This window comes from Ovis canadensis, chromosome 18, assembly GCF_042477335.2.
Source record: "Ovis canadensis isolate MfBH-ARS-UI-01 breed Bighorn chromosome 18, ARS-UI_OviCan_v2, whole genome shotgun sequence".
In the NCBI taxonomy this organism is placed as follows: Eukaryota; Metazoa; Chordata; class Mammalia; order Artiodactyla; family Bovidae; genus Ovis; species Ovis canadensis.
In genome coordinates, this window is record NC_091262.1 from 25,964,361 (window position 1) to 25,982,835 (window position 18,475).

Below are 18,475 nucleotides of genomic sequence, written 5' to 3' on the forward strand. Positions count from 1 at the left end.
ATCAGGTGGCCAAAGTATTGGAGTTTCAGCTTCAGCATCAGTACTTCCAGTGAATATTCAGGACTGATTTCCTTTAGGATGGACTGGTTGGATTTCCTTGCAGTCCAAGGGACTCTCAAGAGTCTTCTTCAACACCGCAGTTCAAAAGTATCAATTCTTTGGCCCTCAGCTTTCTTTATAGTCCAACTCTCACATCCATATATGACTACTGGAAAAACCATAGATTTGACTAGACAGACCTTTGTTGGCAAAGTAATGTAACGACATTACATTAAAAGTAATGACATTACAGTGAAAGTAAAGTAATGACAGCAAGTCCCTATTAGTTATATATTTTATGTATCAGTGTGTACATGTCAATCCCGAACTCCCACTCTGCCTCTCCCTCCCACCCTTACCCTTAGTAACCATAAGTTCATTCTCAAAATCTGTGAGTCTGTTTTTGCTTTTTAAATAAGTTCACTTACATATTTTTTAGATTCCTCCTATAAGTGATATCATATGCTATTTGTTTTTCCCTGTTCAACTTCCTTCACTTAGTATGATAATTTCCAGGTCCATCCATTATTTCAAATGGCGTTATTTCATTTTTTATAGCTGAGTAGTAATATTCCTCTGTTTACATGTAGCATATCCTCTCTATCCATTTTTCTGTTGATAGACATTTAGGTTACTTCCGTATCTTGGCGGTTGTGAACAGGTCTGCTATAAATATTAGAGAGCTTGTATCCTTTCAAACCATATTTTGCTCCAAGTATATTGCCAGGAATGGGAATGCTGGATCCTATAGTAGCTCTATGTTTAGTTTTTTAAGGAACCTACATAGTGTTCTCCATAGTGGCTGCACCAATTTATATTCCCACCAATGGTGTAGGAGGGTTCCCTTTTCTCCAGTCTCCAGCATTTATTGTTTAGAATTCTTGAAGATGGCCAGTCTGACTGGTGTGAAGTGATATCTCATTATAGTTTTGACTTGCATTTCTCTGATAATTAGCAATATTGAACATCTTTTCTTGTGCCTTTTGGCCCTCTGAATGTCTTATTTGGAGACATGTCTATTTAGGTCTTCTGAGCATTTTTGACTGGACTTTTTTTTTAGATATTGAGCTGCATGAGCTGCTTATAAATCATGGAGTCTAATCCCTTGTCAATTCCATCATTTGTGAATATTTTCTCCCATTCTGTAAACTGTCTTTTCATTTTGTTTGTGGCTTCAAAAAGGGCTCCTTTATTAAACATCAGGGAACACTAATTAAAACCATAAGGGGATGCTGTTTCCTACATATCCAAATGACTAAAATGAAATAGAGACTGTACCAAGTGTTGACAATTATGTGAAGCACCAGGAACTTTCATATGCTGTTGATGGGATGACAAACAAAGCAATTAACTTTGGAAAATCTTTAGCAAGATATATTTAAGTTAGATACTCTAGAACCTACAAATTCTGTTCCTTGGTATATACCCAACAGAAATGCATAGATGAATTCACTTAAAGACACATACAAGAATGTTCATGCTTCTTTATTCATGACAGCAAAAAGCTGGAAATAACCAAAATGTGCATCAACAGTAGAATGTTAAATAAACCATGACATATTCATGCAATGGCATTCCATATGGCAATGAGAATGAACTATACACAATGCTCAACTACACGCTATTGCCTAGATGACATCCACAAACATGCCAAAAAGGAAAAGAGAAGAAATACACTCAGAGATATAGAAAACAAGCTTATGGTCACCAAAGTGGGAGGGGAAGGAATAAATTAGGAGTTTGAAATTAACAGGTACACTCTACTGTCTGTCTGTCTATCTAAATGTATGTCTTGTGTTAGTCATTCAGTCAAGTCTGACTCTTTGTGACCCCATGGACTGTAGCTTGCCAGGCTCCTCTGTCCATGGAATTTCCCAGGCAAGAATATTGGAGTGGGTTAGTTAGTTAGTTAGTTACTTCAGTTGCTCAGTCGTGTCCGACTCTTTGCGACCCCATGAATCGCAGCATGCCAGGCCTCCCTGTCCATCACCAACTCCCGGAGTTCACTCAGACTCAGGTCCATCGTGTCAGTGATGCCATCCAGCCATCTCATCCTCTATCGTCCCCTTCTCCTCCTGCCCCCAATCCCTCCCAGCATCAGAGTCTTTTCCAATGAGTCAACTCTTCACGTGAGGTGGCCAAAGTACTGGAGTTTCAGCTTTAGCATCATTCCTTCCAAAGAAATCCCAGGGTTGATCTCCTTCAGAATGGACTGGTTGGATCTCCTTGCAGTCCAAGGGACGCTCAAGAGTCTTCTCCAACACCACAGTTCAAAAGCATCAATTCTTTGGCACTCAGCCTTCTTCACAGTCCAACTCTCACATCCATACATGACCACAGGAAAAACCATAGCCTTGACTAGACGGACCCTAGTCGGCAAAGTAATGTCTCTGCTTTTGAATATGCTATCTAGGTTGGTCATAACTTTTCTTCCAAGGAGTAAGCGTCTTTTAATTTCATGGCTGCAGTCACCATCTGCAGTGATTCTGGAGCCAAAAAAAAATCAAGTCTGACATTGTTTCCACTGTTTCCCCATCTATTTCCCATGAAGTGATGGGACCGGATGCCATGATCTTCGTTTTCTGAATGTTGAGCTTTAAGCCAACTTTTTCTCTCTCCACTTTCACTTTCATCAAGAGGCTTTGTAGCTCCTCTTCACTTTCTGCCATAAGGGTGGTGTCATCTGCATATCTGAGGTTATTGATATTTCTCCCGGCAATCTTGATTCCAGCTTGTGTTTCTTCCAGTCCAGCATTTCTCATGATGTACTCTGCATAGAATTTAAATAAGCAGGATGACAATATACAGCCTTGACATACTCCTTTTCCTATTTGGAACCAGCCTATTGTTCCATGTCCCCTTCTAACTGTTGCTTCCTGACCTGCATACAGATTTCTCAAGAGGCAGGTCAGGTGGTCTGGTATTCCCATCTCTCTCAGAATTTTCCACAGTTTATTGTGATCTACATAGTCAAAGGCTTTGGCATAGTCAATAAAGCAGAAATAGATGTTTTTCTAGAACTCTCTTGCTTTTTCCATGATCCAGTGGATGTTGGCAATTTGATCTCTGGTTCCTCTGCCTTTTCTAAAACCAGCTTGAACATCTGGAATTTCACAGTTCACGTACTGCTGAAGCCTGGCTTGGAGAATTTTGAGCATTACTTTACTAGCGTGTGAGATGAGTGCAATTGTGTGGTAGTTTGAGCATTCTTTGGCATTGCCTTTCTTTGGGATTGGAATGAAAACTGACCTTTTCCAGTCCTGTGGCCACTGCTGAGTTTTCCAAATTTGCCATTCCCTTCTCTAGGGGATATTCCCAATCCTGGGATTGAACCTGGGTCTCCCAGTTTGCAGATAGATTCCTTACCATCTGAGCCACCAGGCCACACACCTACTGAACAGCACAGAGAACCACATGCATATCTTATATGAGACCTTAATATCTTATAGATATCAGACTTGTGGTTGCCAAGGGAGTGGACAAAGAGTGATGTTGGGGTTGGTAGATGCAAACTATTACACTTAAAACAGATAAACAAGGTCCCACTGTATTGCAGAGGGAACTATATCCAATCTCCTGAGATAAACTATAATGGAAGAATATTTTAAAAAGGAATGTATGTATGTGAGTCACTTTGCTGTATAGCAGAGATTGATAGGCACAACATTGTAAATCAACTATACTTCAGTGAAAAATCTTATAATAATCTATAATGGAAAAAAATCTGAAAAATTATATCTATATATGTATATATAAAACTGAATCACTTTGTTATATACCTGAAACTTACACAGCATTGTAAATCAACTGTACTCCAATTAAAAACAAAGAAACCAGGCATAAAATAGTGCTTACTGTGTGATTTCAATTATGCAAAGTTCAATAATCTTTTGTGCTAGAACTCAGCCCAGTACATTTTGGGTTAGCAGCCAGGAGGGAAGGGGGGCTGGAGTAGCACAATTCTGGTCCCAGTGAACACTCTGCCTTGGTCTGGTTGTGGATTACTGGTGAGTTTATCAAAATGCATCATTTATTACATGTCAGTAAGGCAATGGCACCCCACTCCAGTGCTCTTGCCTGGAAATCCCATGGACCGGGAGCCTGCTGGGCTGCAGTCCATGGGGTCGCTAAGAGTCGGACACGACTGAAGTGACCTAGCAGCAAGCAGGAGTTTTCAAAATCTTCAGGAAAACAAAAAAGAACTAAAACTTGTAGAAACAAAGGAAGGGACACAGGCTGGATTCCACAAGAAGTGAAGGAAAGAGAAATGGCCTGCAGCCTTGGGAAGACATACAGGGACCTTGTGTGTTTCTCTTGCAGATTTCTGATCCATAGCCTCTCATGGTGGCTCTAACCCTGGGAGTTCCCAGCAGACAGACAGAGTAGGCTTTAAGCTCTTCATTAGAACTAAGGGATTTTAAGATCCACGTGTTTTCAAAGTAGCACCTAATATTTTTATTTGATGCAGACAGAGTCTGCATGTTAAAAGCTACTTTCACGCTCTGTGCAGACTGCAACCTGTGACTATTGATACTGAAATGTGGTCTTTGCTTTGTCTGGCTCTTAAAGGAGATGTTTTGAATCACTCAGATACCAAATGGAAAACTTCATAGATTGAGTGGTTAAAGCTCTATTTGGAGTGAACCAAACAGACTGATTTTCTATTCCACATAGTTCTTCTCCAAAGCTGATTCTCCACCACATCGTTTTGTCTGTGTGTTGTTTTAGGCAAAACATTATATTGAAATTTCTCACTGCAACTCTTTTGCTCCTTCACAAAGGATCCTGAAACAATCTGCTGGACTTTAGGTTCACCCCAAGCACTACCACTAGCATAGATGAACTGAAGTATTTTACAGTTTCGTGTGCTTATTCGGTGGACTTTTCTGGTGGCTCAGCAGTAAAGAATCCACCTGCAGTGCTAGAGCCACAGGAGACTCAGATTTGATCCCTCGGTTAGGAAGATCCCCTGGAGGAGGGCATGCCAACCCACTCCAGTATTTTTGCCTGGAGAATCCCACGGACAGAGGAGCCTGGCAGGCTATAGTCCACAGGGTCACAAAGAGTTGGGCACAACTGAAGTGACTTAGCACGCACACATGTGCTTATTCACTACCTAAGCAAACATCAACTGAATGCCACATGGACTGGGTTATCTACAAGGAGCAAGGCCAAGGAAAGAATGGATAGGTAACTCAAGGTCAGACAGTAGCAAGGGTACAGCACAGATGTTGAAATCCATGGCTCTTGCCCCTCTCTGCCCTGCTATTTCCAGTGGGCCTACCTCTTCCCCAACCTCTGAACTCTCAGGTAGCCTCTCAAGCTGCTTATAACTGTTAAAAACAGAGGACAATATTCGGGGAAAGATTTCTCACCTTCCTGCCAAATTGGTAAAGATTTGGACAAGGTGTACCCCAGATACTGGCATGAGGGGTTTTGCTTTTGTTTTCTTCTTTCACAATGGGAAGGTGAAAAAAAAGAGCAAGCTCACCAGGCTTTACCTCCTAATTGGAGATCAGACTCAGATCATTGGTAGCAGGAGAAAATCAAACTGTGTGACCCTTTCCAAGGCAAAACAAATAGGGAAGCTATTTGTGATAGTAAGTGTTTACTCTTGTAGACTGGAAATTTGTCCAAACAAGACAAGTTTATTTGCCAATCCAGAGTCAAGCTTCAGTAAAGTCTCCTCATCTATTACATATTTAATTACAATGCAAAGGATGAACTTGACAGAAAAGACATATGGACCTCTTGGAGGACACGAAACTCTAAAATATATTTCACAAGTGATCGTGCCATTGTTGAGCAAAATTTGTGTTACAAAAGTTCTCTGCTAAGTTAAGCCAAAATATTACCTACCTGCAATTTTTGTCCTTGTTCTGAATTTTGCCTTTGGAAGAAGCATGTTACAAGTTTAATCCCTCTTCAGTATGACAGTTCTTTAAAGATTTATAAACCACAGCATATTACACACCCCAGGCGTTTTTTTCGTTTTTTTTTTGTTTTTGTTTTTGTTTTTGGCCAAACCTGGAACCCATATCCTCTTTGATGACATTTAATTTTCCAGTCAGTATAATTTTTTTCAAAGACCAGTCTAATGATAAGAGTTAATCTTTATTTTTGCATTACAAAATCAGTATGTATTGACTATAAAAATAATTTTAAATCCAGACAAAAAAGAAGACGTAATAACTATCACCATTATTCCCATGACCCAGATAAAAGCTAATATTTTGCTATACTTTTTATCAAATTCTTTTCTACTCATATTTATAAGTATAACTTGAATATTGTAAAATGAGTCCATACTCTACATACTGTTTCAAACTGTTAGAGTTTACTTAACACACAATTGACACTTTTTCCTTATTGAAAAGTACAAATGGTTCCATAAAAAAATGACAAGCTCACTTTTTTCTGTTCTAAGTTCAACTAAGTAGCTTGGGAATTACTTAGAAGACAACAATAATGGACTCTGAAAGCTGGAAAGAAGATGAACAGGCTAGAAAACATAAAACTTGAGCAACAACAATGTGGTGAGTATCCTGGGTTCAAGTCTAATCTCCCATGTATCCCAGACTGGGCTCTGGAGAGTCCTAGAAGCCAGTAGACAATGACACTATAGACAACGACAAAACACAAAAAACAAATAACAAAAGCCTCTTCCCTCTGGATAAAGGACTGGAAAAGAGATGCTTGTCTTCCTCTGTCTCTCTCCACAACCAGGAAATGGTTCTATCCACCTGCAGAAGAGCAAGGAATCCCAGAATAGCTCAATCCACATTCTACAGCCAGGGCTGTGGTGACTTCTGAACCCTCATACACACAGTAGGTGGGCAGTAGGAACAAGTAACCTAAGGAAGTGCCTCTCACCCTGGCAGATGTCAAAAGAAGGGCTGAGTTAGGAGTCCCACCATCACCAGGAAAAAGGTCAAGACACCATTGCAAAGGCTCTGAACACCAAACTGTCATGGATATAAAGCTAAAAAGTAGGTTAGAATTTTCACAGTAAACCTAAGCAAAGCTACTGCTTGCTAAGATAGATTTAAGGATCAAGGTAACTAACACAGTAACCAAAATGTTCAGTTCAGTTCAGTTCAGTCACTCAATCGTGTCCAACTCTTTGCAACCCCATGAATCACAGCACGCCAGGCCTCCCTGTGCATCACCAACACCCAGAGTTCACTCAGATACATGTCCATCGAGTCAGTGATGCCATCCAGCCATCTCATCCTCTGTCGTTCCCTTCTCCTCCTGCCCCCAATCCCTCCCAGCATCAGAGTCTTTTCCAATGAGTCAACTCATTGTCATGAGGTGGCAAAAGTCCTAGAGTTTCAGCTTCAGTATCATTCCCACCAAAGAAATCCCAGGGCTGATCTCCTTCAGAATGGGCTGGTTGGATCTCCTTGCAGTCCAAGGGACTCTCAAGAGTCTTCTCCACCACCACAGTTCAAAAGCATCAATTCTTCAGCACTCAGCCTTCTTCACAGTCCAACTCTCACATCCATACATGACCACAGGAAAAACCATAGCCTTGACTAGATGGACCCTAGTCGGCAAAGTAATATCTCTGCTTTTGAATATGCTATCTAGGTTGGTCATAACTTTTCTTCCAAGGAGTAAGCGTCTTTAATTTCATGGCTGCAATCACCATCTGCAGTGATTTTGGAGCCCCCAAAAATCAAATCTGACACTGTTTCCACTGCTTCCCCATCTATTTCCCATGAAGTGATGGGACCGGATGCCATGATCTTCGTTTCCTGAATGTTGAGCTTTAAGCCAACTTTTTCTCTCTCCACTTTCACTTTCATCAGGAGGCTTTTGAGTTCCTCTTCACTTTCTGCCATAAGGGTGGTGTCCTCTGCATATCTGAAGTTATTGATATTTCTCCCGGCAATCTTGATTCCAGCTTGTGTTTCTTCCAGTCCAGCACTTCTCATGATGTACTCTGCATAGAAGTTAAATAAGCAGGGTGACAATATACAGCCTTGACATACTCCTTTCCCTATTTGGAACCAGTCTGTTGTTCCATGTCCAGTTCTAACTGTTGCTTCCTGACCTGCATACAGATTTCTCAAGAGGCAGGACAGGTGGTCTGGTATTCCCATCTCTCTCAGAATTTTCCATAGTTTATTGTGATCCACACAGTCAAAGGCTTTGGCATAGTCAATAAAGCAGAAGTAAATGTTTTTCTGGAACTCTCTTGCTTTTTCCATGATCCAGTGGATGTTGGCAATTTGATCTCTGGTTCCTCTGCCTTTTCTAAAACCAGCTTGAACATCAGGAAGTTCACGGTTCATGTATTGCTGAAGCCTGGCTTGGAGAATTTTGAGCATTACTTTACTAGCATGCCCGCAGAGCAACCCAATATGGGTGGGTCATGATGGAGAGGTCTGACAGAATGTGGTCCACTGGAGAAGGGAATGGCAAACCACTTCAGTATTTTTGCCTTGAGAACCCCATGAATAGTATGAAAAGGCAAAATGATAGGATACTGAAAGAGGAACTCCCCAGGTCAGTAGGTGCCCGATATGCTACTCGAGATCAGTGGAGAAATAACTCTAGAAAGAATGAAGGGATGGAACCAAAGCAAAAACAATACCCAGCTGTGGATGTGACTGGTGATAGAAGCAAGGTCCAATGCTGTAAAGAGCAATACTGCATGGGAACCTGGAATGTCAGTTCCATGAATCAAGGCAAATTGGAAGTGGTCAAACAAGAGATGGCAAGGGTGAACGTCGACATTCTAGAAATCAGTGAACTAAAATGGACTGGAATGGGTGAATTTAACTCAGATGACCATTATATCTACTACTGCGGGCAGGAATCCCTCAGAAGAAATGGAGTAGCCATCATGGTCAACAAAAGAGTCCAAAATGCAGTACTTGGATGCAATCTCAAAAACGACAGAATGATCTCTGTTCATCTCCAAGGCAAACCATTCAATATCATGGTAATCCAAGTCTATGCCCCAACCAGTAATGCTGAAGAAGCTGAAGTTGAACGGTTCTATGAAGACCTACAAGACCTTTTAGAACTAACACCTTAAAAAGATGTCCTTTTCATTCTAGGGGACTGGAATGCAAAAGCAGGAAGTCAAGAAACACCTGGAGTAACAGGCAAATTTGGCCTTGGAATGCGGAATGAAGCAGAGCAAAGACTAATAGAGTTTTGCCAAGAAAATGCACTGGTCATAGCAAACACCCTCTTCCAACAACACAAGAGAAGACTCTACACATGGACATCACCAGATGGTCAACACCGAAGTCAGATTGATTATATTCTTTGCAGCCAAAGATGGAGAAGCTCTATACAGTCAGCAAAAATAAGACCAGGAGCTCACTGTGGTTCAGATCATGAACTCCTTATTACCAAAATCAGACTCAAATTGAAGAAAGTGGGGAAAACCACTAGACCATCCAGGTATGACCTAAATCAAATCCCTTATGATTATACAGTGGAAGTGAGAAATAGATTTAAGGGCCTAGATCTGATAGATAGAGTGCCTGATGAACTATGAAATGAGGTTTGTACAGGAGACAGGGATCAAGACCATCTCCATGGAAAAGAAATGCAAAAAAGCAAAATGGCTGTCTGGGGAGGCCTTACAAATAGCTGTGAAAAGAAGAGAGGTGAAAAGCAAAGGAGAAAAGGAAAGATATGAGCATCTGAATGCAGAGTTCCAAAGAATAGCAAGAAGAGATAAGAAAGCCCTCCGCAGTAATCAATGCAAAGAAATAGAGGAAAACAACAGAATGGGAAAGCCTAGAGATCTCTTCAAGAAAATTAGAGATACCAAGGGAACATTTCATGCAAAGATGGGCTCAATAAAGGACAGAAATGGTAAGGACCTAAAGAAGCAGCAAATATTAAGAAGAGGTGGCAACAATACACAAAAGAACTGTACAAAAAAGATCTTCACAACCCGGATAATCACGATGCTGTGATCACTCATCTAGAGCCAGGCATCCTGGAATGTGAAGTCAAGTGGGCCTTAGAAAGCATCACTACGAACAAAGCCAGTGGAGGTGATTGAATTCCAGCTGAGCTATTTCAAATCCTGAAAGATGATGCTGTGAAAGTGCTGCACTCAATATGCCAACAAATTTGGAAAACCAAAGTGTTCAGGAGAACATTATGCATCATATGTGCCAAGGAACCAAGAAAATCACAATTTGAATTAGAAAAGACAATCAATTTATGTCAACATTGAGATATGTGAGACGTTAAAATTATCTGCTAAGGATTTTAGAATAGTCATCATGGAAAATGTTTCCATGATCAATTACAAATCCTCCTGAAATTTTTGAAAGAGAAAAGCCAATCTCAGCAAAGAAATAGAAATTATAAAAAGGGACCAAATGAAAACAATAGACCTAAAAAGGTAACCAAAGTTTAAAAGTGGCAGCATGATGTCAATAGTATAAAAATAACAGAGAATAGAATCAATGAGCTTGAAAACAGATCAATAGAATTTACTCAATCTGCACAACAGAGAAAAAATAGACCAAAATATGTTCAGAGCTTCAGGGATCTGTAGAGCAATAGCAAAAGATCTAAAGCTTTTCTCGTTGGAGTTTCAGACTGAGAAAGAGTGAGGGACTGAAAAAATACAAAACCAATTCCTGGAAATGTTTCAAAATAGACAAAAATCATAAATTTACAGATTTATGAATGAAGATGAACTTCAGATAGGATAAACCTTAAGAAATTCACAGACTTTCCTTGGTGGCAGTGAAGAGTCTGCCTGTCAATGCAGAAGATGCAAGAGAATCGGGTTTGATCCCTGGGTCAGAAGATTCCCTGGAGTAGGAAATGGGAACCTGCTCTGGTATTCGTACCTGGGAAATCCCATGAACAGAGGAGCCTGGTGGGCTGCAGTCCATGGGGTCCCTTTGGCAGACACTTACATGCAAAGAAATTCACATGAAAGTAGAACATAATGAAACATATTTTTTTCTTGAGAAACCCATATTTCTTAAAACACTGCCAACATGGACTAAATGCTTTTTAAATTAATTTTTTAGATTGGAGCAGAGTTGATTTACAATGTCATGTTAGTTTCTGGTGTATAGAAAATGAGTCTGTTATACATATACATGTACCACTCTTTTAAAAGTTCTATTCCCATTAGGTCATTACAGAGTTAAGAGTTCCCTGTGCTGTATGGTATACTCATATTAAGTTATCTGATTTATATATAGCAGTGTATATTTCAATCTCAACTTGCCAATTTAGCCCTCTCCCTGTCACTTTCACTTTAAGTAACCATAAATTCTTTTTCTACATCTGTGACTCAATTTCTGTTTTGTTAATACTTTCATTAAACCTAAAGACTGCAGATGGTGATTGCAGCCATGAAATTAAAAGGCACTTACTCCTTGGAAGAAAAGTTATGACCAACCTAGATAGCATATTCAAAAGCAGAGACATTACTTTGCTGACTAAGGTCCATCTTGTCAAGGTTATGGTTTTTCCTGCGGTCATGTATGGATGTGAGAGTTGGACTGTGAAGAAGGCTGAACGCTGAAGAATTGATGCTTTTGAACTGTGGTATTGGAGAAGACTCTTTTTTTTTAATTTTTATTTTTACTTTATTTTACTTTACAATACTGTATTGGTTTTGCCATACATTGACATGAATCCACCACGGGTGTACATGAGTTCCCAAACATGAACCCCCCTCCCACCTCCCACCCCATATCATCTCTCTGGATCATCCTCGTGCACCAGGCCCAAGCATCCTGTATCCTGCATCAAACATAGACTGGCAATTCCTTTCTTACATGATACTATACATGTTTCAATGCCATTCTCCCACATCATCCCACCCTCTCCCTCAGGGTCCAAAAGTCCGCTCCACACATCTGTGTCTCTTTTGCTGTCTCACATACAGGGTCATCATTACCATCTTTCTAAATTCCATATATATGTGTTAGTATACTGTATTGGTGTTTTTCTTTCTGGCTTACTTCACTCTGTATAATCGGCTCCAGTTTCATCCATCTCATTAGAACTGATTCAAATGTATTCTTTTTAATGGCTGAGTAATACTCCATTGTGTATATGTACCACAGCTCTATTATCCATTCATCTGCTGATGGACATCTAGGTTGTTTCCATGTCCTGGCTATTATAAACAGTGCTGCAATGAACATTGGGGTACACGTGTCTCTTTCAATTCTGGTTTCCTTCATGCGTATGCCCAGCAGTGGGATTGCTGGGTCGTAAGGCAGTTCTATTTGCAATTTTTTAAGGAATCTCCACACTGTTCTCTATAGTGGCTGTACTAGTTTGCATTCCCACCAACAGTGCAAGAGGGTTCCTTTTTCTCCACATCCTCTCCAGCATTATGGTCTTGATTTGCATTTCTCTAATAATGAGTGATGTTGAGCATCTTTTCATGTGTTTGTTAGCCATCCGTATGTCTTCTTTGGAGAAATGTCTGTTTAGTTTTTTGGCCCATTTTTTGATTGGGTCGTTTATTTTTCTGGAATTGAGCTGCATAAGTTGCTTGTATATTTTTGAGATTAGTTGTTTTTCAGTTGCTTCATTTGCTATTATTTTCTCCCATTCAGAAGGCTGTCTTTTCACCTTGCTTATAGTTTCCTTTGTTGTGCAGAAGCTTTTAATTTTAACTAGATCCCATTTGTTTATTTTTGCTTTTACTTCCAGAATTCTGGGAGGTGGATCATAGAGGATCCTGCTGTGATTTATGTCGGAGGGTGTTTTGCCTATGTTCTCCTCTAGGAGTTTTATAGTTTCTGGTCTTACATTTAGATCTTTAATCCATTTTGAGTTTATTTTTGTGTGTGGTGTTATAAAGTGATCTAGTTTCATTCTTTTACAAGTGGTTGACCAGTTTTCCCAGCACCACTTGTTAAAGAGATTGTCTTTACTCCATTGTATATTATTGCCTCCTTTGTCAAAGATAAGGTGTCCATATGTGTGCGAATTTATCTCTGGGCTTTCTATTTTGTTCTATCGATCTATATTTCTGTCTTTGTGCCAGTACCATACTGTCTTGATGACTGTGGCTTTGTAGTAGAGCCTGAAGTCAGGCAAGTTGATTCCTCCAGTTCCATTCTTCTTTCTCAAGATTGCTTTGGCTATTCGAGGTTTTTTGTATTTCCATGCAAATCTTGAAATTATTTGTTCAAGTTCTGTGAAAAATACTGCTGGTAGCTTGATAGGGATTGCATTGAATCTGTAGATTGCTTTGGGTAGTATACTCATTTTCACTATATTGATTCTTCCGATCCATGAACATAGTATATTTCTCCATCTATTAGTGTCCTCTTTGATTTCTTTCATCAGTGTTTTATAGTTTTCTATATATAGGTCTTTAGTTTCTTTAGGTAGATACATTCCTAAGTATTTTATTCTTTTCGTTGCAATGGTGAATGGAATTGTTTCCTTAATTTCTTTTTCTACTTTCTCATTATTAGTGTATAGGAATGCAAGGGATTTCTGTGCGTTGATTTTATACCCTGCAACTTTACTATATTCATTGATTAGCTCTAGTAATTTTCTGGTGGAGTCTTTAGGGTTTTCTATGTAGAGGATCATGTCATCTGCAGTGAGAGTTTTACTTCTTCTTTTCCAATTTGGATTCCTTTTATTTCTTTTTCTGCTCTGATTGCTGTGGCCAAAACTTCCAGAACTATGTTGAATGGTAGCAGTGAAAGTGGGGACCCTTGTCTTGTTCCTGACTTTAGGGGAAATGCTTTCAGTTTTTCACCATTGAGGATAATGTTTGCTGTGGGTTTGTCATATAGAGCTTTTATTATGTTGAGGTATGTTCCTTCTATTCCTGCTTTCTCAAGAGTTTTGGACTGCAAGGAGATCCAACCAGTCCATTCTGAAGGAGATCAGCTCTGGGATTTCTTTGGAAGGAATGATGCTAAAGCTGAAACTCCAGTACTTTGGCCACCTCATGCGAAGAGTTGACTCATTGGAAAAGACTTTGGTGCTGGGAGGGATTGGGGGCAGGAGAAGGGGACGACCAAGGATGAGATGGCTGGATGGCATCACGGACTCGATGAACGTTGAGTCTGAGTGAACTCCGGGAGTTGGTGATGGACAGGGAGACCTGGCGTGCTGCGATTCATGGGGTCACAAAGAGTCGGACACGACTGAGTGACTGAACTGAACTGAAAGACAAAAGAAATCTTTAAAACAGTCAGATGGAAAAGATACATCACTTATGGAGGAAAACCAATCCGAATGGCAATGGATTTTTCACCCAAAACTATGGAGGCCGGAGAATGTGGCACGAAATTCTTTCAGAAGTATCTGAACCCTGAATTCTGTATCTGGTGATACTATCTTTCAGGACTGGAGGGAGAATAAAAACCTTCTCAGATGAAGGAGAACAAACAGCATGCATCACTAGTGCACCTACCCTTAAAGAATGGCTGATAGAAGTTCTCCAACAGAAAGATCACGATGACATTAGCAGGAGGGGATCTTTATAAATAAGAGAAGAGCAACAGAGTGGGTAAGAACACAAACAAGCATAGTACGCAAGTGAAAGTGAGAGGCACCCAGTTGTGTTGGACTCTGCAATCCCATCCTGTAGAGTCCAGGAAATTCTCCAGGCCAGAATACTGGAGTGGGTAGCCTTTCCCTTTTCCAGGGGATCTATACTTCATATTTAAATTATTTACAACAACATGGGATGTTTTAACAACATGGAATGTATGTTCAACATATGTAGAGAAAATACCTATGATAATTTTACTTGAAAAGTGGGGAAGTAAGGAAATATAACTGTGTGTAAGTTTTTTTTTTAATAGTTGAAATGGTAAAAGCATCACTACAACAGTCTGTAATAAATAAATTATATTTTTGTTGGTTTAGTTGCTAAGTCATGTCTGACTCCTACGTATGTGTTTGCATATATATACATATATGTATACATATACATATACGTATACATATACATATACACATACACATACATAAGGACTTCCCTGGTGGCTCTGGTGGTAAAGAATGTATCTGCAGTGTGGGAGACCAGGTTCAATCCTTGGGTCTGGAAGATCCCTGGAGAAGAGAGTGACTACCCACTCTAGTATTCTTGCCTGGAGAATTCCATGCATGGGCAATGAGCCTGGTGGGCTACAGTCCATGGAGTCTCAGAGAGTTGGACATGACTTAGCAGCTAGACTACCACCACATATGGTAATACCTACAGCAATCACAAGATAAGCAATCACTATGAAAAATAATGTGTTCAGAAATAGTACAAATAAATCAAAATAGGATTCTAAATCTTTTTTTATTAATGTCAGAAAACAAAAGGAACAAACAGAATGCTAAAAACAGAATGGCAGATTGTCTTAACATATAATTACTTTTAATGAAAAGAAGTTGTTCCAATTCCCAAAAGGAAGAGAGAGGATTCTAACCAGCTTTATGATAATCCTGGGCAAATAAGTACATGTCAACTCAATGGGGACAGAGAATGAGGAATTATATGGGGTGTGGTGGAGTTAATACATTTTATGAAATCTTATGGACAGGTATCATAAGTTAGTAATTATGATAGCTGCTCAGCTGCGTCTGACTCTTTGTAACCTGCCAGGCTCTTATGGAACTGAAGGCAGGAGGAGGAGGGGATGACAGAGGACGAGATGGTTGGATGGCATCACCGACTCAATGGACACCAGCTTGAGTAAACTCTGGGAGTTCATGATGGACAGGGAGGCCTGGCGTGCTTCAGTCCATGGGGTCACAAAGAGTCGGACAAAACTGAGCAACTGAACTGAACTGATGAGCCTCAAAGAAAGAAAATGTATGGAAAGTTTATATATTATAAATGTTTACAAATATTAATGAATATTAGCTACTCATTTACCTATATAGATCTTAAGTACATAAAGCACTTTGCAGTGAGAGAGTTGTATAACTAATCTATTACTACTTTATCTCAGCTGGTAAAGAATCCGCCTGCAATGCAGGAGACCCAAGTTCAATTCCTGGGTTGGGAAGTTCCCCTGGAGAAGGGAAAGGCTACCCACTCCAGTATTCTTGGGATTTCCTGGTGGCTCAGAAAGTAAAGACTCTTCCTGCAATGCAGAAGACATGGGTTCGAGCTCTAGGTTGGAAACATCCTCTGGAGGAGGGCATGGCAACCCACTCAGTAAAGAATCAGTGGAATTCTCCAGGCAAATATACTGGAGTGGGTAGCCAATCCCTTCTCCAGGCAATCTTCCAGACCCAGGGATCAAACCCAAGTCTCCCACATCTATTTGCCAGGAAGTGATGAGACCAGATGCCACGATCTTAGTTTTCTGAATGTTGACCTTTAGGCCGACTTTTTCGCTCTCCTCTTTGACTTTCATCAAAGGCTCATTAGTTCTTCTTCACCTTCTGCCATAAGGGTGGTGTCATCTGCATACATGAGGTTATTGATATTTTTCCCAGCAATCTTGATTCCAGCTTGTGCTTCCTCCAGCCCAGTGTTTCTGATGATGTACTCTGCATAGAAGTTAAATAAGCAGGGTGACAATATACAGCCTTGACGTACTCCTTTCCTGATTTGGAACCAGTCTATTGTTCCATGTCCAGTTCTAACTGCTGCTTCTTGACCTGCATACAGATTTCTCAGGAGGCAGGTCAGGCGGTCTGGTATTCCCATCTCTTTCAGAATTTTCCACAGTTTATTGTGATCTACACAGTCAAAGGCTTTGGCATAGTCAATAAAGCAGAAATAGATGTTTTTCTGGAACTCTCTTGCTTTTTCCATGATCCAGCAGATGTTGGCAATTTGATCTCTGGTTCCTCTGGCTTTTCTAAAACCAGTTGAACATCTGGAATTTCATGGTTCACGTACTGTTGAAGTCTGGCTTGGAGAATTTTGAGCATTACTTTGCTGGCATGTAAGATGAGTGCAATTGTGCAGTAGTTTGAACATTCTTTGGCATTGCCTTTCTTTGGGATTGGAATGAAAACTGACCTTTTCCAGTCCTGTGGCCACTGCTGAGTTTTCCAAATTTGCTGACATTTGAGTACAGGACTTTCACAGCATCATCTTTTAGGATTTGAAATAGCTCAACTGGAATTCCATCACCTTCACTAGCTTTGTTCATAGTGATGCTTCCTAAGGCCCACTTGACTTTGCATTCCAAGATGTCTGGCTCTAGATGAGTGATCACACTATCGTGATTATCTGGGTCATGAAGATTTTTTTGTGTACAGTTCTTCTGTGTATTGTTGCTATCTCTTCTTAATGTCTTCTACTTCTGTTAGGTCCATACAATTTCTGTCCTTTATTGAACCCATCTTTGAATGAAATGTTCCCTTGGTATCTCTGATCTTCTTGAAGAAATCTCTAGTCTTTCTCATTCTATTGCTGTCCTCTATTTCTTTGCACTGATCACTGAGGAAAGTTTTCTTATCTCTTCTTGCTATTGTTTGGAATTCTGCATTCAAATGGGTATATTTTTCCTTTTCTCCTCTGCTTTTTGCTTCTCTTCTTTTCATAGCTATTTGTAAGGCCTCCTCAGACAGCCATATAGCTTTTTTGCATTTCTTTTTTCTTGGGGATGGTCTTGATCCCTGTCCCCTGTACAATGTCATGAACCTCCTTCTATAGTTCATCAGGCACTCTGTCTATCAGATCTAATCCCTTAAATCTATTTCTCACTTCCACTGTATAGTCATAAGGGATTTGATTCAGGTCATACCTGAATGGTCTAGTGGTTTTCCCTACTTTCTTCAATTTAAAGTCTGATTTTAGCAATAAGGAGTTCATGATCCGAGCCACAGTCTTGTTTTTGCTGACTGTATAGAGCTTCTCTATCTTTGGCTGCAAAGAGTATAATCAATCTGATTTCGGTGTTGACCATCTGGTGATGTCCACGTGTAAAGTCTTCTCTTGTGTTGTTGGAAGACAGTGTTTGCAATACCAGTGCATTCTCTTGGCAAAACTCTATTAGGCTTTTCCCTGCTTCATTCTGTACTCCAAGGCCTAATTTGCCTGTTACTCCAAGTGTTTCTTGACTTCCTTCTTTTGCATTCCAGTCCCCTGTAATGAAAAGGACATATTTGGGGGGTGTTAGTTCTAGCAGGTCTTGTAGGTCTTCATAGAACCGTTCAACTTCAGCTTCTTCAGCGTTACTGGTCAGGGCATAGACTTGGATTACTGTGATATTGAATGGTTTGCCTTGGAAATGAACAGAGATCATTCTGTTGTTTTTGAGGTTGTACCCTCAAACTGAATTTAGGGTTCTTTTGTTGATGATGATGGCTACTCCATTTCTTCTAAGGGATTCCTGCCCACAGTAGTAAATATAGTGGTCATCTGAGTTCAATTCACCCAGTCCAGTCCATTTTAGTTCACTGATTCCTAAAATGTCAACATTCACTCTTGCCATCTCTTGTTTGACCACTTCCAATTTGCCTTGATTGATGGACCTAACATTCCAGG